The 22220-nt window shown below is 42.0% G+C and overlaps 1 long non-coding RNA gene across 2 annotated transcripts in view; it reads left to right on the top strand.

Moving 5' to 3' along the window:
- The window catches only part of LOC109263212 (uncharacterized), a 45127-nt gene that overhangs the window by 20572 nt on the left and 2335 nt on the right, over window positions 1-22220 (top strand). For both annotated transcript variants that reach the window (XR_008417129.1, XR_008417128.1), the window contains exons 5-7: window positions 7109-7192; window positions 13034-15070; window positions 17909-18133. This is a non-coding gene — a long non-coding RNA (uncharacterized LOC109263212). The remainder of the gene's footprint in view (window positions 1-7108; window positions 7193-13033; window positions 15071-17908; window positions 18134-22220) is intronic.

Raw genomic sequence — 22220 nt, 5'->3', positions numbered from 1 at the left:
AGGTTTCCATTTCCAAGCCATCTTTAAAAGGGAGAGAACAATAGCTACGAGAGAGGAGGTTTTCTGTGGCCCGTTCAAGATGAATAAATCAGGAAAATAAAACATCAGACGAGGAAATAAACTTCCCGGAGATTTAAGACAAAAACCTACGTTTGTGAAAAACCGATGTCACATTCTGTATTTATTACTGAGAACCCAAATGGATAGTGGCGAACACACTAAGCGCGTAAATATTTTTCGAAAGATGAGCGAACACTTTCATTTTTTCTTTTAGCTTGAAAATTGGTTCCTCAAAGAAGCCGTAAATTCTGTATGTCGAAGTTGCAGCCCGTGCAAAAATCAACCCGTCTGCAAGTTCTGCAGACCGGCTCCATCAGCCAGGTCAGATGATGACTTTGGGAAAAAAAAAAGAAAATAGTTACAGAAGAAAATTTGAAGGTGCCTGTAGACACTAAAACAAAATAAACAAAACAGTGAAACCCAGCAAAAGGTACTTATGAAACATGTGTGATTTAAGCCCTTGGCTAAGAAAACAAAACAAAACCCTAGAATAGCATGATTTTTATCTCTTTAGGCAGTCCCTTGTGGGGAGGGGGCAAGAAACACTGAACACCTACTAGATACTCTTACGAACTGGAAATTAGTTTTTCCAAGTACATGAAACAAGAAGGTGGTCTGCATTAAATCAATACCTGGAGAATCTTTACAGTCCCAAAGTTTTGTTTGTACAATTGCAGTTTCTACCCACACACTCAGTGCTGCACTTTAAATGTTGCCAATAATTTTTTGTTAAATCATCCCATGAGCCTTAGTTTGTAGCTGCTTGCTGAATGAGAACATTCAGCGGGGCTTGAAGATTTATCCTGGTGGGGTGGGCTGTAGGAGATATAGGTGGTCAGGAATACACAAAATGCTCAGGCAATTAACAGTCTGGCCAAAGGCCACCACCAGTCTGTAGAGGCCAATTGTTCCCTCTGGGTGTAAACTATTCCCCCAAGGAAAAGGGAGCATATTTTACAAATGCATTAGCTCCTTCTAATTTAAAATCAATGTTTCAGTCATTTTTTTTTTTTTTCAGTACTCCTATAAACTGCCCCAAATCAAAATACATAGGCAGAACTTACCTTCTGAATTGGAAGTCATTGTTCTGGAGCCCTGACACTGGTTTTATACATCTCAATGTATCTCTGTGACTGTTTCTATCTCTGTCTAGTAAATGCTGTTGATATCACTATGCCCCCTTCTCCAGAGGCTTCTCAGACCACAGTCTCTACAACAGAAACACTGCCACCCTACCCCACTATTCCACGTTAACTCCTCTCTCCCTGCCACTACAATGGAGGCTTCATGAGAGTGGGGACTTTTGTCTAGAGTGGTCACTCTGATTACACCAAGCTCACAGAACACAAAGTGTCTAAGACAGACTTGGGATTTAACAAATAGTTGTGAGCTGGGGATGTTCAGCGCATGCCCACTAACTAGGATTAGCAACTGAGCAGAATGATGAGGCTATATAACCATCATGAATATAGTAAACATGGGCCTTCACCTCACAGAGTTTATAGTCAAGCGTATTTGTAAATATTTATACAGATATCCAAGCCTTTGGCCTCATATTTGTGTTTCCACAGCTCTCAACCAGTCATTGCAAACCATTATCCAATCAGGGGGCAGGCATAAGAGTAAAAACTCTTCAGACCTCTTTAACCATAATTACATAATTGAAACCTGTTCTTAGTAAGAGGGGGAAAAATTAGAAGGACTCCATTAGTCAAAGTTAAAATTTTAAATCTGAGCTAAAAATAGTGTTCACCAAATGATAAATGTCACTTACAGAAACTGCTTTCAAATTACCGTGAGGCTGTTTTGAGAAGTCTAGATCCTGCTCAGGTACTGGTTTATTAAAGGAGAATCTATTACTCTTGTTTTCTCTTGTTGGATGTATAGCATGTGTTTGTCTCCATCTAACTCCCAAGATGTTAAGAGGGGGTTACTCTTCAGATTTGGGGAAGAACCTCGAAGGCCTTTGTAGGAGAGCTTTTGCTCAAATCTCGATTTTCAACTAATTGCAGACACTGTGTATGGCATCTTGCATTGGATTAAAGAAAACAAAAAGCCCTCACCCATTTGGAACTGACCTTGTATGCCCTTCCTACAGAAAAAAAAAAATGTGATGATTAACTTGACAATGGTTAAAGAAAAGATGTTTGCAATGGTCACATAACAGCTAGATGATTCATATCCAGAATGGATTTCTCTTATAAGTTAATAAGAAAAAACTCTACAAATAACCCAGTAGGAGCTGGCAAAGCACATGACTGGGCACTTCACAAAAGAAGAAACTTAATGGCCCATAAACATGAAAAAGCATTAGATTATACTAGTAAATTGGGGAAATGCAAACAATAAGAAGATGACCTTGCTTAGCTAGCAGATTGGCAAAGATTTAAGTCTGCCAATAACCAGTGTTGAAAAAGGTATGGAGGGGTGCTTGGGTGGCTCAGTCCGTTAAGCGCTGCTCAGGTCATGATCTCAGGGTTCCTGGGTTGGAGCCCCGCATGGGGCTCTGTGCTGACAGCTCAGAGCCCAGAGCCTGCTTGGGTTTCTGTATCTCCCTCTCTCGCCGCCCCTCCCCACCCCCTGCTCATACTCTTGTCTCTCTCTCTCAAAAGCAAATAAACATAAAAAAAGAATAAGGTATGGAGAAGCAGCCACTTAAATGCACTGGCAGTGAGAGTATAAATTGGTACAACCATCTCAGAGAGTAATTTGTCAACATGTGGTAAAGTGAAGCATGCCTCTAGCATACCACTCAGCCACTCTGTTTCTAGGTAAACACCTTACAAGAACTTGAATGCATTTATGAGGACTAGAATTGTGTGAGCACTTCTATCGCAGTATCATCTGTAACAATCTTCGCATCCATCAACAGAAGTAGGAGAAGGCATGATAAACTATTTTATTCATATAAAAAAATACTATACAGCCACTTAAAAGAATGGACTAGATTTCTATATTCCAACACAGAGCTCAAAAACATAGTGATGTCTCAGGAGGAGGAAAGCAAGTTTCAAAATGCTATAAGCAGTTTGACACCCTGTGTATATTTTATAATAAACACAAGACAATAGTATGAATTGTTCATGAAAACACATGTATTCATGGAACTGAACGAAGAGTGGATTGGAAACCAGACTTTGATGGTGCCTACCAGAGTGGAGTCAGAGAGGAGGTTGAATTGGCGATGGAAGGCACAGGAGATTCCAACTTTAAAATGTTTATAAATTTCATTCTAAAAAATCTTGAAACTAATATAACAAAATGTGTACAGTTTTCATTTCCGGGTGATGAGTACACGGATATTTGTCAGATTACTTTTTTTGCATTTTAGACATTTTTAAAATTTCCCCAAATTAAAAAGAATCCGCCTCTCTATTATGATTTCAAGAGTAATTTTTATCCTTATTTGGACACTGAAGATTTTTCCCTCCTTTGTGTCCTCTGTAACCAGCTCCAATCAAGGGAAGTGTGCTTTCAGAACCCATACAAGCCCTTACTGGTTTTTATATGTCTGCTGATCTGTCTCAGCTCAGGATGGGTCCCAGGTTATTCACCTTGCTCTCTGAACATAAGTGGTAAAACCTTGACCAGTTTCCTGTATCTGAACAATGCACATACATGTGAAAATTCTGAACAGCGCTGCCAAGTATAAGCACATGAAAGAATAAATAAATCATGCAGACCATTTTAATACAATCGAGACCTACTTCCATACAAGTATTTGTTATCCACACTGCATGTGCAGTGCAGTATAAAAAACACAAAAACATAAAAGTATGTTTTGGTCCTTCACATCAATATGGAGGCCGAACAGAAAACTCACTGAACTTGGAAGCAGAAAAATCAGAATGAATTTCTGACTCCTCCTCCTAAGAACTGAGTGCCCCTGGGTTAGATATTTAAACCCTCTGAGCCTAACTAAATTCAATCATCTGTGTTATAGGAATGGTAATACCTAACTCTGGGTGGATGATGGAATTAAGTAAAATAAGATCCATGAAAGTGCCAGACACGTAACAGACGCTTAATAAAAAGGAGTGACTGCGTGGATACTAGAATGTAATTGGGGGCCAAAACAAAGACAATGAAAATGTAATATCAGCACGGGCCATGCCTTACAGTATCTTTATATTCACAGTGCAATGGATGCCACACAATAGGTGGTTGATAAAGTTACTAAATGAGTATCTGCATAGGCGGAAGGAAGGAAGTAACAAAGGCAGGAGAGGGAGAGGGAGAGAGAGGAAGAAGGACTGTGGGAAAGAAAGGAAAGGAGGGACGGAGGAAGAAAAGAGAGGGTAGGAGAAAAGAGGAGAGGGAAGGGGAGGAGAGGGAGAGAGGAGGGAAGGGGAGGAGTAAGAGGGGAGGGAGAGGGGAGGGGAGGAGAGGGTGAAGGAGGGGAAAGGCAGGGGAGGGGAGGGGAGGGAAGGAAGGAAGGGAAGGGAAGGAGTGATACCCTTCCAGTAAATGGCAGAACAACTTCTATTTTTGGTAAAACCGGCAAATGATATAAATACCCCAGAGAGGGGTACAGGCAGAACAGCAAGCCCTTCTGGCTCTCTTTTGACTTCATTATGAGAATCACTTTAACCAAAAGCTAGAGTTCTCAGAATGTTTTGACTGCAATGGCAGAACCTCAGAAAGAGACCAGAAGATGCCTGAACGCATAGCAAGAGAGGCTGAAACTCCCTTGCTGAAGGCTACTGCAGAGACTTGGGAATGCAACAAGATATACAGGCAGACAGAAATGGATTTCTCACCAACAATTCACATACCCTGTGCCCAAATATAACGGAAACTGCTGGGAATGAGGTTCCCACCTTCATCTATTTGTTTTGAGCTCTTTGATGCGACTTCACTCTTAGAAAAAAAAAATTGGATGGGACTTTAATCAGTTGTTGATTCTCTGTTTTTCCTTAGTGCTTGTACGCCTGTGGTTCTTCATTTTCTGAATCTTTTTAGGTACACTTTCCAAGAAAAGCCTATTCTGGGGCAATTTTAAAATTTCCCGTGCCTTGGAGAGGATCTGTTGGAAGTGCTTATTGAACTGAGGTTCTTTGGGTCTTACCCCCCACTGTCTTTGGCAGCCCTGCTCCTGCTTTTATTTTGGGGCTGCTTCTACTCATTTCCAGCTTTTAATCCCTTGAGATCTCTGCTGTTTAGTAACAGCTGTGTTGAAGATTTACCTTTTCACTTTTTGTCCTTTTTTAAGGCATGGAAGCTTACGTGTGGTTTTGCTCTTGCCATAACTGTCCTAATAAATCACTTGTCCTGCATTATATCCTTTAAAAGGTGTTATAACATTGTAAATATCTTATTAACTCATCCTAGAAAACTTGGAAAACAAAGAAAATTAAAATCTCCTGTAATCCCACAACCCCTAAATAACCGCTGCTTACCATATACAATATACATGTGTATGGTACATAAATAGATTTTCTTCCAGCTATGTACAGTATGTGTGTGTGTGTGTGTGTGTGTGTGTGTGTGTGTCTTAAAGTTGGCTTTTATTAACTACTTAAAATGTACTAAACACTAAGCTTTACATACTCTAATTTATTTCTTTCCTTAAATTTTTTTTAATGTTTATTTATTTTTGAGAGAGCGTGAGGGAGAGACATAGTGTAAGCGGGGCAGGGGCAGAGAGAGAGGGAGACACAGAATCCAAAGCAGGCTCCAGGCTCCGAGCTGTCAGCAGAGCAAGATGAGGGGTTTGAACTCATGAACTGTGAGATCATGACCTGAGCCGGAATCTGACACTCAACCCACTGAGCTACCCAGACACCCCATACATACTCTGATTTAATCCTCATACCAGACCTATGAGATTGCTATTACTATTTGCTCTTTTTAAAGGTGAGGAAACTGATGTCCGGAGAAGTTGTGTAGCCGTTTGAAGGGCACACAACAGTACAAGGCAGAAGAGGAATTCATGGCCAGCGGATATCTATGCCGCCTTCACTTACCTTCTACATTGAACATGACGTAGAGTCTTCATTGCACACTGTGTTAGAACTGATATTCAAACACCATGATTACTCCACAAAAAAGCACACAAAATGCCAAGTGTTTTTGAGTAATTCAATAGCTGATGTTGTCAAGATATTTGATCGTGTAAAGTACAAACATACATATACAAAATATGAGTTTGGACTCTACATGACTTTATTTGTAAAGAATTCTGAACACGTGGCCATGGGAAACTCAGACATGGCCTGTCTTCTTGGGTTTTTGTACAAACACTTATTTCCATTTTTATTGTTATTAGTGGCACTATAAGTATATTTTTAAAAATTAGGAGCTCGGGGCGCCTGGGTGGCTCAGTCGGTTAAGCGTCCGACTTCGGCTCAGGTCACGATCTCACAGTCTGTGAGTTCGAGCCCCGCGTCGGGCTCTGGGCTGATGGCTCAGAGCCTGGAGCCTGCTTCTGATCCTGTGTCTCCCTCTCTCTCTGCCCCTCCCCCATTCATGCTCTGTCTCTCTCTGTCTCAAAAATAAATAAAAATGTTAAAAAAATTAAAAAAAAAAAATTAGGAGCTCATAAATAAGTTCAGTATTTTGGAGTCTGCTCAGGGCAGAGAAGCAGGAAACTCAAGGTAAAAAGTAAACTCGAGGCCTGTCTTCCCTTCTAAAGATTGACATGAGCTCATATGCCCATTTGCACTTACTTACCTCACAAAGGGTCCAAATGTAAATCTTTTTAAAATCTTGGTTTCTTCCTTACTCCTTCATTTTCTGGCATAAAAAGTTTGGATCATCTGCTATATAATTCCTCATTCCTTTTTTTTTTTTCCAGTTTATTTTTTTTCTTTTTTTTTTCAATATATGAAATTTATTGTCAAATTTGTTTCCATACAACACCCAGTGCTCATCCCAAAAGGTGCCCTCCTCTGTACCCATCACCCACCCTCCCCTCCCTCCCACCCCTCCTCATTCCTTTTTAAAAGAAAGACAAAAAATGTAAACCGTGGGCTCTTCACTGCTCACGTCAGAGCAATACAGGAGTGCTTAATATAAACTAACCATTTGTCTATTAATGTTTGTAAAGAACTTCACAGACGTATGGCATTTGGGACACACTCTCTAGAGAAATGTGCCTTTGAAAGAGGAACAGAGAAGGAAGAATCCAATGGTAAGAGAAATTCCCTTATACTCATATCCAGAATGTGAACGGAAATCTCCAGGGTGAGCCCTGAGATGCATTTCCCCCTATGTTGAAGGCCCTTTCCAGAGACTGGGTAGCCTTGTCTGTAATGTTTGTTTCTATACTGTATGTTACTTGCCTATGTGGTAAGAAGGAACAATAAAAAGGACAAACTTTGGACTGGTCAAAAAAGCAGTGTGTCCCCAGATACTGGCTTCCAGATGATCTCCCAGAAGTCACTCACACGCAGTGCGGCGTTCCTGATGAGTGGTCACCCCACCAGTCTGAGTGGTGAGAGGATCTGAGGATCTCTCAGGGGCGTACATACATCTTTCTGCCCACAAGCCCACCATGTTGTAAGGAAGTGCAGGGCTGAGCACAGGACAGGCTGTTAAAAACTGTAAAGCATGATGGTTCTTAGTCACAGTGTCAAAGAGCCAAAGAAAAAAATCTGCCTGAAAATAAATCATAACCATTCTTACAGCAGCTACTTGGCTCACCAAAGCAATCCGTGAACGTCTGTGGGCGGATTAGGATGTACTTTCCCTAGACAAATCTCTGTGGCCACATCTCAGCACCAGCAACCTCAAAAAGCCCGTCTAGCCAAAATTTCAGGATGTTAGCCTGAGCTCCTTGATATGTCTCCAGTATTCCTTGAAGGGAAGAAAGGGAGGAGAGAAGGAAGGCAGGGGAGGGAAGGAAGAAGGGAAGGGAAGGGAAGGAAGCAAATCCTTTCAAATAAGAAAGACAAATCATTTCAGAAATCAGCAGCTTCTCTCAATAGGTACCTAAGCTTTAGCTCTGTCATCCTAAGCATCTATTTTGATAGCACTTATTACTATGTGAGCTCTGTGCTATCAACCTAGGGGAAAGAATTTTGCCACCAGGGAGAATTTCTTTTTTTTTTTTTTTATGAAGAAGAATTTCCGAGTGAGAGTTTGCTTTTGATGTAAATATTTGATACAGGTACAAAGTTGCACAAATACAGCAAAAGATGTCGAAGGAACTGGAGGCTGAGCGATCAGTATCCTCTCAGCCTCACTCTCTGCAAATCCAACACTTGAGCCAAACAGACTATTCCCTGAGCACAGACCCCAGATTCCCACCCCCCACGCCTTTGCTCTGCCTGCTCTCTCCACTTGGGATATCCTGTCCCCTCTCTTCCTGTTGAATCCCTCCTCTTACTTCAAGACCCTTCGGGATTTTCTCTGATTCTTGTCTTATTTTTGCTTTATTTTAGTTACATGTGTAGTTGACATTTCTTCTTCACTGAAGGTGGACTGTGTGAGCTCTGGTACCATTTTTTTCCTCATCCTTGAGCTCACAGTAGGTCTAGTGCAGCGTCCTGCACAGACAAGATGCTCACTTGGTAGGTGTTTGTGAAACTGGAAGCGGGGATTTTAAAGTAAAGGAGGCTGAGTTGAATCATAATGAAAGCGCTCCAAATCTCCTATTTCCCCTTCAGGCTTCTGTTTATCCTATCACCTATGGGAGCTGCCTCCGAAGGACCAAGTGCTAGAGCCCATCCACGACGTGGCTGCTGGTGTTGGCAGTTCAGTTACTTCCGTCTGTCTCCTCCCTTCACTGCTGCCCTCCCAGGCTGGGTCACTGTCATTTATCATCTGGATGGCTGCAGTGGCCTCTTCGCTGCTCTCTTCAGTCCCACTGATGCTGGCACACAGCTGCTGGACTAAACTTTTTTCTTTATTTACTTTGAGAGAGAGAGAGAGAGAGAGAGTGCATGAGCAGGGGTGGGGCAGAGAGAGGGAGAGATAGAGAATCCCAAGCAGGCTCATAGTTCGTGGGGCTCAGACTCAGGAACTGAGAGATCACAACCTGAACCAACACCAAGAGTCGGACCTCTGAGCTGACTGAGCCCCCCAGGCGCCCCTGGTCTAAACTTATTAAATCACTTACGAGATGATGCCCTTCCCTTGCCTAAAACCCTTTCTCCCTAGCTCTTACAAAACTTTGAAATGATTCGGTTTTTTAGTTGGCTTTGTGTTCGTCTGTATACCCCACATGCCTGCGAGTTCTGTGGGGCCAGAGCCATGTCTGTCTGGGGTACTGTCCCCCTGGCCTCTAGCACTGGACTTGGAATATAGCAGATGTTCACAGACATTTGTTGGGTGAATAGATAAACATGCAGAATTGTTATTCTCCTTCATGTTATCAGCCTTGCTCTATCTCCCACTTTCCTTGTCCCTGCTTCTTATGTCCACACTTGGGCTAGAACTCACTCGGAAAATGACCAGGACGGGGCCCTGGATCTGAGTCTTCCAGCAGAACTGCTGTCTTTAGTTCTGTTGTGGAATCAGAGAACACATCCCTGTGCTCTGTGTGTGCCCCACCCAGTAAGGAACAGCCAGCAGTAAGGATATAGACTCGCTCTTGGAACTTCCACCATATCCCTAGCAACTTCTCTTGTAAAACCAATCATGAGACCACATTCTGAAGACCCCAGAGAGGTGAGGAAGCTTCACGGCCAAATAAGATAATATCCACTCTGCTAAAAAACGCCATGGTAACTTTTGGTGAAAATTTGATAATGCACTATTCCCCTTGTGCTTCTGAGAGATCTTAAAGACTTGTGGACAGATATTTTCGCTCAGCATGGTGACGTAGAGCACAAAAGATAAAGGCGATATTGAATGAAAGAAAGAACATTTATGTATGTGGCCAGGATTGATACACATTTGTGCCACTGATTTGATTGCATACTTTTTTTTTTTTTGAAAAAGTGTCACATAACTAGCCAAGTCCACATTTAGGGCACTCATAGCTCCAAATGCCTCTTTGTTGTTGTTATTATTATTATTATTATTATTTATTGATGGAGACCTAAATATCTCATCATAATTCATCTTGGGGGATACACAGTGTGGCAGCGGCATTTTACCATGGTTGTTGTGACTTCTGAAAGCACAGCTTCAAACCACAGGAGTATCTCATGGCCATCTAGGAGGGGGTGGGCTGGTTAGGAAGGCCTGGGGTCTCAGAAATAAATGCAGGTGACACCAAAGCATTTTTTCAGATCTGGGAGGATTTTCAGAGACTTGTTGTGGCTGGTGTAGTTTTGCAGCAGTTTCTTCTGTTCCTCTGTTCCACCCCCTTCTCTCCTGGCCCGTTATCTTCACCCGTTCTCATGCTACCTGCTTGCAGCTGTGGCCATTTTTTCCCGCCAGAGGACCATGTATCTGAACCTCTTAAAAAATATTTGATTCTCAGGGCTTGCTCTAGACTACTGAACCAGAATTTCCTGGGCTTGGGCCCAAGAATCTGTATTTTTGCAAAGCCCTTGAGATGATTCTGATAAGTAGCCAGGATTGGGAATCACTGGTGTTGTGGAAAGAATTCTTTTTGCACCTAAACTCAACCACCAATAACTACCTAAGCAGCTTTAGACAAATCAATTGTTGGGCCATCAAGAAAACAGAAGAAATGACACATTATTATTAATAGAGTTGTTTACTCTCTCCCATGTGTATTTAATAGGCTGAGTTAGTTAATACTCTGCTGTTGACCTAGAAGCTTCCCAGAGTCATTTTCTGAAATAGTGTTTAGCTTCCTCTTCTGTGTTTAATTCCTTATGAAACTTGGTTTCTCCCTTTGTCAGTCACCAAGCATAAGGCCATATGTAGACGAATCACGAGACCATCATGCCATGTGTTCTAAGAGCCTTCCAAGTTCACTGCTACAAGAAACACTCAACATTTAATGCATATTGTTTCTTGATATCTCTTTCCAAATTGCCAGTACAGTTTCCATTTCTGGGAAATTACATAGACATGTCTGGATCCAACTCTTTTATCTTTGCATTTCCAACTGCTCTGTTTTCCTTCTTTCTTCCCATCAAATTCTCATATTTTGACAGTTTTAAGACCAGCTCTTCCTTGATCTTTTCCTTCCTATAATATATTGAATTGAAATGAGCCCATTCTCCTTGGTGTGCCTTCTCTCCAAACACAAAATACTCTGAAGTTCAGATTCTCTTTTTGTGAGCGGGTTAACATCACAAAAAGTTTGTGGTTTCATCCATCATAAACAAGAGTGTTTTAAATGAACTCTGCTTCTTTTCTCCAAGCATCACAGAAAGGTTGGGACACAGTGAAATGAATTTTGAGTAAGAAAGAAAAGTTACTTATTAAAAAACAGTGGTGATAAAAGTATGTAAATTGATTCAGTAGAAAGAATTTGTAAAATGCTTTAACTTAAAAGGGAAGTACTCTTGTAGGCATCCACAATGAATCAGAAGGAAAACACTCCAGTCTCTTGAAAAAGCTGTTTACTCTGTCAGTGTTGACAAAATGTATCCAAAAAAGCTCTTTCTGCTAAGAAGTGGAGGAAGAAGGCAAACTGCATGTGAAAGCATTTGATCACATTTCATTTGGGAATGTTACCGTTTCACTTGTGTAACCAGTTGATCTGAGCATATTAACATAGTATTAGCTGCTGACAGTGTTTTGTATTGAGCGCATTCATTTGTAAAAATAGAAGAAATACTATATTTACATTTTCAATCCTTTTCTTTATTAGAAAAAAAAAAAAACCACTGCAATGTGGTTTGAGTTGTGAATCCATTGAAGACATCTTTGATGAATCAATAGTCAAGGCATATGTAAAAAGTGATTTGGAAAAATTTCTTGTGTGTTGTTGGGAGGGGGTGAGGAGGAATAGGCTGTTGGGGCATCTGTCCATTGTCTTTCTGGCTCTTCCACTGGCCCCTTTCACTTTCTAAGTTCATCTGCTGTTACAATAAAAATAACCCCATCTTTCTTATGCAACCTCATTCCGAGTTCTCTAGGATACGATTGACTAGTTGCAAAGTAACATGACCTTACTGAATAACTGGAACCATCTAAATATGATGCATTAGTCCCCATCAAACCCTGGAAAACAGCATCATTCAATCTGAAAGCTTCCAAAAGCTGTACAGGACAAATCAGCTAAAAGTCCAATTCAAAAACCAACAAAAATAGAAAACCAAAGTATAGTGAAAAACTGGAAAAGGAAAAAAAAAAACTAAACTAAAAACTGACTCCACCTTCATCTTTTTGTTCATGCCACTGTATGCGAGATGGAAAATGGTCCCATGTCAACACTCTGGACAAAGCTTGAGTTTCATTTACATCCCTGCTATAATTACTCATTTTCTTCAGAACCTACTTTATCACATCAAGTAAGAGGGTTTGTTTCTTTTTTTGAAAAGAGAGTAATCTCTGAAATTTCATCATCTACCATCTTACCACACTTTGTCCTTTGAAGTTGTTATCAAATGGTGCATTAGAGGGATGCCTGGGCTGCTCAGTCAGTTAAGTGTCCGACTTCTGCTCAGGTCATGATCTCGCGGTATGTGAGTTCGAAGCCCTGCATCGGGCTCTCTGCTGTCCGTGCAGAGCCCGCTTCGGATCCTGTTTCCCCTTGCTGCCCCTCTCCCGCTCGCGCGCAGGCTCTCTCTCTCTCTCAAAAATAAATAAACATTAAAAAATAAAAAACAAAATGCTGCATTGGTGAACTGAGATCAGAACAACTAGGCTAGACCTTGACAGAGCATTCAATTTACCTGTGCTTCAGTTATGGAAAATCTAATTTCCCTGGTTATATGCTTTAGACAAAGTGGAGAAGGAAAATATGATATGGACTACCTTTACTTCTTAGAATAGTAGTTTATGAATGCTGACTTAGATTTGTGTATCTATCATAATCATAGTTAACATTCAAGCCCTTCTCGTATATTAACATTGTGGTAAGTACTTCAAATCTTGGACATGGTCAGCTGGCACACAATACTTACTTCCATCAATTTCTATGTTCCTTTTTGTGTTACAGGGGCTAGAAAACTAAAAATTACATTGGCTGATTCCCTGGCAACTGGGATTCTGGAAGCACTAAAACACCAAATAAATACACTCCCACACAGTTTTGAAGATGAAAAGAGGAAAACTATTTTTCTGCTAATGTTTCTGCTATGAGAGACAGTAGCTGCAGGCAAATTCAGCATTCCTGTTGGGACAATGGCCTTGAGGGTATCACACATCAGTCCCAGCAGTTGTGATCAGCCAATGCACCCTGATCTCTGATGAGTCCCAGCTACGTTGGAGACCAGTTAAGCCCAGCTGTGGGTCCCTGCCTCTTGCTCCTCCCTGTCGTCAAATAATTTTGTAAGTGCCCAATTCCTTGTATTAAATCACTTTTCTCTGGAGTATTCAGAGCAAAGAATTTGTTTCTTGCACTGAAATCTGACTAATCCCAAATTTGGTATCTAAATCAAAGTTTAGTATAGGTGCTGTATTGCAGGGAATTTCTCCTCACATCAGTTTGATGAGGCAGGTATTACCTTTTTCCAGATGTCGAATGAAAGAACTAAAACCCAGTGAGATGAAATAACTTACTCAAGGTCACCCAACTTGTAAGCAGCAGAACTCAACGTCAAATGCAAATCTATTTACAAAGTTTTTGTGCCTAACTACTCTGCTAAACTGTGATGGTACAGGATCAAGTACATAACAATTTGCACATAGATAGCTAAAGATTTATTTGTGTGTTTTGCTACAAACTACATGAGGGAAGAGTCAGTGTCGTGGACATCTTTGTATAAGACACCCAAATCCCAGAGCATGGCTCAGTATTTGGCATCTGGAATAGGTCCTAGGTAAGTTACTAGTGAAAGAATAAACGAATGAATAAATGAACGTCATTGTGATGAATCCTACCCAGGAAAGTGACACTAAAAAATGAAAAATTCCTATGATGCCCTGCTTGTGGATAAATCACTATAAATTGCCAAACTGGTTTATTAAGATGTTTCTCGCTCTTCGTGTGTTCAATTGCCTCTGCTAAGAACTATTACAAGCATTTTTATGTTTCCTGTGTATACATTTTTGGTTTCTGTGGGTTTCTGCTTATTGACAAGCTGTACTGCCGTATTAATTTCATTAAACAGTAGAATAGTCAGTCTGTTAGAAGGAGTTTGTAGGTCTATCTCATTCCAATCTGTAGCACCTCTTTTCCTAAAAGAATCTTTCTTTATAACTTCTAAGTCAATGTTTCTAAACCCAAATTCAAGAGCACATTTCCACTAGAATCTTTGTAAACACCCTGTCTTTGCTTACAAGCTTCAGAAGCCAAGATGCGCCATCCACAAATCTCTTGCCAGTTTTTGCCATGGTTTCTTCTGTGCCCATTAGCAATCAAGTTTTCTTTCAATAAATAGTTATGATAATTTTGGCCACCCCCTTCTTGCAGGGCTGGTGGCCACCAAATCTGCTATATCGTACACATTTTCTTTTAATTGCCAAACCGAAGTGTATTTTAGGAGGAAATTTGATCCATATGTTTCTGATTCATCCACAGTGAAGTCACCAGACTGTTTGGAGGGAACAGCCTGACAGCCACAAAGTCTTGGTAAAGTCTCTCTTTTCCTTTAGAAACAGGAAGTTAAGCATACAAAACGCCAGCACCTCAAGTTTTGCTGTGTTTAGGCTGCTAGAAAACCCCGGGCTTCAGGGAATGTTCCTTTTTCAAGAGATATGCCTCTTCAAATAGGTCTGGCTTTTGGTGGATCTCGTGAATGTCCTGGGAATTTTGTCGGGGGGAGGGATGGAACTGAATCCCCTCACTGACTCTTCCTTGGGGCTGTCTTCCTGGGCTGTAGGCAAGGTCCCCATTGACTGGCCAACGTGTCTCAAAGTCACTTCGTTCTAATTCCCAAAGCTGTTGCCAGAGCACGTGATACAGTTAAAGGCGGCCTATGCCCTGTGTGCTGCTTACATGCTTCCGGGACGTTCCCATGGTCAGAGGCTCACTGGCAGATGAAAGCCTGTGATGTGACCCAATGCTGAGCCGGCCCACAGATTTGCCCTCAAGGTAAGCAGGACCACTACAGTGGTCTGGTCTAGTTCTCTAATAAATAGGTCATGCACAGCTATCCCTGGAGTGCAGCAAATTGAAGCATTTGGCTAGAATTCTGTGCCCTGACATTTCTTAAGTGCTGCCATTTGGGCAGTGACTCAGGAAAGAGGGGGGAAGTTCTACTGGCTGGTGTTAAAAGGACTTGAGAATCATATGTACAACTTAATGCCAATACGTCAGCTGTACCCAAGTAAGAGGCAATAATACTCCCCTTCCTTCTTTATACATAGTCTGGGTGATCAACCTTTTATGACTTCTTTATTTTTTAATTTTTTAATAATTTATGTATATTTTAATTTACATCCAAGTTAGCGTATAGTGCAACAATGATTTCAGGAGTAGATTCCTTAATGCCCCTTACCCATTTCGCCCATCCCCCCTCCCACAACCCCTCCAGCAACCCTTTATTCTCTATATTTAAGAGTCTCTTAGGTTTTGTCCCCCTTCCTGTTTGTATATTATTTTTGCTTCCCTTCCCTTACGTTTTTATGACTTCTTTAAAACCTCCCACAAAGTTCATTCATTCAGAAGTTAATGCCTTTGTCAGGCCCTAAGCAAAGTACCAGGATAGAAAGAAAAATGAGGCACAATCCATGGTCTCAAAGAGTTTATAATCCAGTAGAGTGAGGCAGACACATAATAAGCAAATGAGTATCAAGTAGCAGAGTGTATAGAGGGGAAGAGTGTCCAAGAGATCTAACCTCAAGTTCCAACTCTGCCACTTACTAACTGTGGAGTCTTGGTTAAGTCATGTAACCTTTTAGCTTCAATTGCTTCCTGGAAAAAATGTGAGGAAGGAGGATTCAATGAACCACATATATAAAACTTGTTCTGTGTATATAGTAACTCTTATTGTTATGCCCTGCTGCAGAGACTGGAAGTATGTGTGAGGTCTCATATCACAGAGGAGAGTGAGAAGAGAGACAGCACTACCTGTTCTGGGGGAAAGAATGACCTCTGACCTCAATGTATATCTAGGTGAAAATTGCTGGGAAGAATGTCTACCCATTACATTGGAGTTCATATTCTCCCAGACTTAAGCCTAAATATTCTGACATAATGAGATCAAGATGGCACACAGAGCCAACACTGAGTCTGCCTAGCTTTACAAATAGCTCCTAAGGCAGGGTGCCTGGGTGGCTCATTCAGCTGAGCCTCCGACTTTGGCTCAGGTCATGATCTCCCGGTCTGTGAGTTTGAGCCCCGCGTCAGGCTCTGTGCTGACAGCTCAGAGCCTGGAGCCTGCTTCGGATTCTGTGTCTCCCTCTCTCTCTGCTCCTCCCCCACTCATGCTCTCTCTCTCCTTCAAAAATAAAAAAAACATTAAAAAATTAAAAACGACAACAACAACAACAAATTGCTTCTCAGGCTCATAAGGCCCAGAATTTCTCTGTGCCCTGAACTTTCATTATTTCTAGTTCCCTTGCTCTCCCCTCTTCTATTCTTTCTTGTCCAGATTATAGACTTGAACATCCTCTGGCCTTGTCTGCACACTGTCCCCAGGGATCTTTGTAAAATATGAGCTTGATAATGTCCCTACCTCTTATAAAATCCTGTTGGGACTCTCCACACCCTTTAGTGTGGCCCATAAGGCTCTCATGGCTCTGCCTCTGTCACCAGGCTTATCTCTTAGCTTTCCTTGGCGTATTACCTTTTATGCTACTTCCAAACTGAACCCTGATGCGTGCTATTGTCTATAGTTTTGCACATTCCTTCACGCTTTTGATTTATTCATTTTTCTTTGCCTGAAGCATTTTGCCTTCCATTCTCCCTCTTGGTTTTGAAAACCTCTTCGAGACTCAGCTTCCATTCTCCCTCTTGGTTTTGAAGGCAAAATGCTTCAGGCAAAGAAAACCTCTTTGAGACCTTCTGGCTTCCTTTCCTGATCCACTCATTCTGGGTTAGCTGTCCTTTTGTGGGTCTTCAGAGTATCTGCACAGATTCTGCCATGACTCCCGCTACCCTCTCAGGCTCTCTGCATTGTGGGTTCCTTGGGCTCATAAATCATTTTTGTCTCCCCACCTGGCACAGTCATGACACATGAGGTATTTGTGAATGAATCACAGAACCTCAGAAAGAATCTCAGCTATCTTCCACTTGTATGTGCAGCAATGCTCTCTCTCAAGAGTCAACTGGTTGCCCAATGAAAGGGCTGTTTCAAATGCCAGCTTCTCTAGTATGGCAGAGGCCAGTGTTATGGGAAAGGGCATAGCTAGACCTAGTCTGGTTTTGAGTGGTCCTTGAAGAGAGAGTGAGGGAAGAGGCTGGTAAGGTGGCACGTATTGGAGCAGTTCTACATGCTCCTGGAACGGGATTGTACTCTAGAAAGCAGCTGTGACGGTGAATTCAGCACGTTTTAACTTCATAGCACGGTTCTGGAGCCCCACGGCAGCCATCCTGGGATGTGAGTCTAGATAAATATCTAAACATTAAGCAAGGTCAAGTTTCACCAGTAATGCTATAGGCAAGAAATACCTGGGGCGCCTGGGTGGCTCATTCGGCTGAGCATCCGACTTCGGCTCAGGTCAAGATCTCCCGGTTTGTGATTTCGAGCCCCACCTCAGGTTCTGTGCTGACAGCTCAGAGCCTGGAGCCTGTTTCAGATTCTGTGTCTCCCTCTCTCTCTCTCTGCCCCTCCCCCACTCGTGTTCTGTCTCTGTCTCAAAAATAAACATTAGAAGAAATAAACATTAAAAATTTTTTCTTTAAAAGAAATGCCCGTAGTTACTGACGGTGCTCAAGCAATCCTTGCTCCCCCCACTCCAGACTGATGATGTTTCCTACGGTTCTTAGACAATTGTTTGGAAGAGCCCTATGGAAGGAGATTCTGGACCACCTGCCAGGCATGTACCTGAATGATTATTGAAACCATAAAAGACCACGTATTTATGTTGATTGCACAGAGACGAGGAACCCAACAGCCCACCAGGTGCTCCTTGCCATTTGGATGCTCTCGTGGATACTCCTCAAACTATGTGTCTGCCGACTCCCAGCACCATCACTAGAAAAAGGCTCCAGGTAAGATTTCACTAAACTGGTGCAGTTCTTGGGTACAGAAAAAAAGCAGTGACTATTGTGTTTCATCTTGCTTCAATTTTGTGGTAATAATGAGATCACTGGATCTAGAAATGGAGGCTTTCACAGATGTGAAATTTGCTAGGCTTTGAACAGGAGCTCCTACAACATCCTGCCCAACCCTACCCCAGCTCAGCAACCTTGAACTCCATCGTCTTTGTTTACCACTCCTTGTAACTCGCAACGCCCCCTCCCCCGAAATGTGGACCTTTTCACACAGCCTTGGCTTCATTGGTTTAGCTTTATTGCTGCCACCTTCCCATCTCTTGGTGGTGCTTCTCTCCCTGCACACTTACACCTACATCAGTATTTTCTATAAGTCTTTGAATGAAAAAACCCCCCAGGAACAGTGCTCTCAACGATTTTCAACCCACACCACTTACTATTTTTTTTTTCTTTTCTGTGCATGCCCACTAGCCAAGTAGTAAGTGTAATGGTTAACTACACCCTTCCCTCACCCACCACCCCCTGAGGATTCTGGCGTCCACTCCATAGTCCTCCCTGGAGGACTAACTTCCTCTAGCAGATAATCTACCTGACATTTGCTATTTAAAAAAAATATTTCTGTTTTCTTGGCTCCCTTGTCCCCCTGGGCCAAGGCAGTGGCACCTTAGTGATCACTATGTGATGCTGTGGCAGATACAGAACTGGAGACTTCTGGTCCCAGACCCCATGCCTTGGGCTATGACTGTTATCTGTGACATTTCTCAGTGAAGCTTGGTGTCTCTGAAAGTTTCAAAGGAAGGGGGAGGAGGAAAGAGTGGTTCTGGTGCCTTTTGTATCTAGCTGGGTAAATAGGAAATTTGGTCTACTTTCTCTCTCCTAGCAGCAAGAATGGAGGAAATTCTCTTCTAGAATGTTCCCAATGTAAACGCCTCCAGTGCTAAGGCTGTGTGTCTTCCTCATGCTGTGTAACTGCTCCCCAGGGCGTCCAGCTGGCTGTGCGCACAGCGGGAGTTCTATCAGGTCTAATGGCTGATGATGCTGGCACATTTGCCTTACATTGTGGCCACTGTGCTCAGTATTCTTTTTTCTTCTTTCTTTCATCTTCTTTAGTTCTGTGTGTGTGTGTGTGTGTGTGTGTGTGTGTGTGTGTTGTGGATAGGTGGCAGGGAGAAATATAAACAACCTTCCTGTTGTCAAAGATCCTTGGCTGGAGCGTTGCAGATAAACAGACCCCAGAGGTGAGTTAATAACCCTTCCAGCTCCCAGGAAAATTGGTGTGTTTCTTCTGTGGATCCAGCCCAGACTCCCCCAGAAAGAAATGGCCTTTTTGCATCCATCAGTCTTATGAAGGTCCCCCTTCTTTACTGCTTCCAGTCACCTTTCTCTTTCTATGACAATCCCTTCTCCTCCCACGGACTCTGACCCATCACCACCGTTACCACCAGATTGTCTCTTCCGTGGAACCCTCTGCTAGGTCCCTTCACAACACTCCAGGGAAATTCTCTTCATTAATCTTCCTTTTTGCTTCCTCACCTTTTCCATAGCCTTATCCAGTAAAGCGGTATACCTTGTCCGATGTTGTTATTTCTAGGTCAGTGCTTACCATACATAACCTACTCGTAAACCATTAATTGTGTCTGTATTGTAGAAAATTTCAAGTAATCACAAATGTAGAGATAGAAGTACAACGAATCCCCATGTACCTATGAGCCAGCTTCAACAAATATCAATTTAGAGACAATCTTGATTGATCTATACCCCCAATACCCCTCCTACCATCACTACCACTGGATTATTTTAAAGGAACTCCAAGACATCTTACCATTTTATCTATAAATAATTCAGAATTTATCGCTAATAAGGGCTCTTTTTAGAAAATATAGCCATAATACCACGTAAGCCTTAAATAAACCAAATATCCAGCCAGTCATTAGTCAATTGTCTCATCAATGTTTTTTTTTGTTTTGTTTTGTTTATTTATTTTTGAGAGAGACAGAGACAGAATACGAGTTGGTTAGGAGCAGAGAGAGAGGGAGACACAGAATCTAAAGCAGGCTCCAGGATCCGAGCTGTCAGCACAGAGCCCAATGAGGGCTCAAACTCATGAACCGTGAGATCATGACCTGAGCCAAGTCGGACACTCAACTGAGCCACCCAGGTGCCCCACATCAATGTTTTTTTAATTTGATTTGTTTGAGTCAGGATACTAATAAGACTCACACATTGTATTTGGTTTGTTATGTCTCTTAAGTCTTTTAAAGTCTATTAACAGTGGGGCACCTGGGTGGCTCAGTTGGTTAAATGTCTAACTCTTGATTTCAGCTCAGATCATGGTCTCACTGTTCATGAGTTTGAGCCCCGAGTTGGGCTCTGCACTGACAGCACAGAGCCTGGTTGGGATTCTGTCTCTCTCCCTCTCTCTCTCTCTCTCTCTCTCTCTCTCTGCCCCTCCCCTGCTTTCATTTTCTCTCTTTCTCAATATAAATAAATAAGCATTAAACAAAATCTGAACAGTTTCCACCTCCTTGTTTTCAATTCCTAATATTTATTCATTGAAAAATGCTAGGTCACTTGTCCTGTAGTCTCCATTCTAGATTTTGGTGATTGCTTCTCAGCAGTGTGTTTAACATGTTTCTCTCCTCTCTGTGCTTACTGTTGACAGGGAGTTAAATCTAGAGTTTTAGGTTAGATTGTTTTGACAAGAATATTTCCTTGACATTGTTTCTTATTAATCACACCAGGAGGCATATAATAACCATCTCTTTTTGATCTGATTGACCAGTGGGTTCAGGTGCTGCTGGCCTGATCTAACCATCAGGAATTAACTCTTGGTTTTTCACCCACTGGTGACGTCATTGATAGTGGTTGACCACGAAGATCTCTTTTGGAAATCTACATGGGAGAAGTTTTTCTGTCCTCTTCTTTCTTTCTCAAGGACCCCTCATAACGAACATTTATATTCCTTAGTGACTGCCAACATGGCTCACACTGCTACTCTCAACAGCGATTTCTAACCTTTTGAGGGTCACAGATCCCTTTGAGAATCTAGAACTTCGTAACAAGAAATAAAAATGTGTAGGCACATAGCATTCCAGTTAGTGTCAGAATATCCTGGCTCTCAGTTTTACCCTGTACTCTACAAGCTTGTGGTGGAGCTTTGACTTTGTACAGAACTTTGGTACGCTGACCCCCTCTAACGTGAAGACTTTACCTCCCACATTGATGCTTCTGCCTTTTGTTCCCTGACCTCATGGTTTTTCTACTTCTCCCAAGTCCATTGATCTTTAGCTCCACGCTATTCTGACTCCTTTTTGTAGTTGTCCCAACTGAGACATCATTTACCAGCACTTGAAAATTTTCCTTTGTCAAGAATCCAAACTCATCGTCCCCCTAACTGCCAACTCCTTGACTTTATTTTTGGTCCACATCATTTCCTACATTCTTTTGACCTCTCGGATCACTGGTCTTGGCTCAACCCATAACAAAGGCTCAGATCTCAAATGGGACAACTCTGTTTGCTTTCTCTGGTGTTTTAGGATCTTTGACTTCTTGATGTTCCCCCATGAGGCTCACTCCCGTGTCTGTCCTCTCTGCTTTTCTTCCCAAGGTGCTGAGAGTGGCTGGATAAGGTTACCACACAATGCTGACAGGGTCCTTATAGATTCAGACTAAATTAAGTTGGTGTCAGGGCAGTTCCCCCACTTCCATTCAGCTTTTCCTAATCCTCTATTTCTGTGCTACTCAGATGCTGTTCATGGACCAGCAGCATCAGCATCACCTTACAAGAAATGCCAAAATCTGAGGCCTACCCTGGACCTACTGCATCAGAGTGTGCATTTTTAACAATATTCCCCCAAACGCATCATATTTACATTAAAAATCAAGAAGCATCATGCTATCTGTTTCCCACATTGGTTGTTCTACATTTTTCTCACAGTGCTTAATTCTTGATTCCCCTGATGGATGATTCTATCAGTCAAGGTCCAATAAGGAAAACAGAAAACATTCTAAAGATTTCAAACAGAAGGAATTTAATATAGAAAACTGGTTACACGGGTGATGGAAGAGCCTACTAGGGTAAGTG

The sequence above is a fragment of the Panthera pardus genome, unplaced genomic scaffold (assembly GCF_024362965.1).
Source record: "Panthera pardus isolate Hobbes unplaced genomic scaffold, ASM2436296v1 HiC_scaffold_24, whole genome shotgun sequence".
Lineage (NCBI taxonomy): Eukaryota > Metazoa > Chordata > Mammalia > Carnivora > Felidae > Panthera > Panthera pardus.
This window is presented reverse-complemented; position numbering and strand designations above follow the sequence as displayed.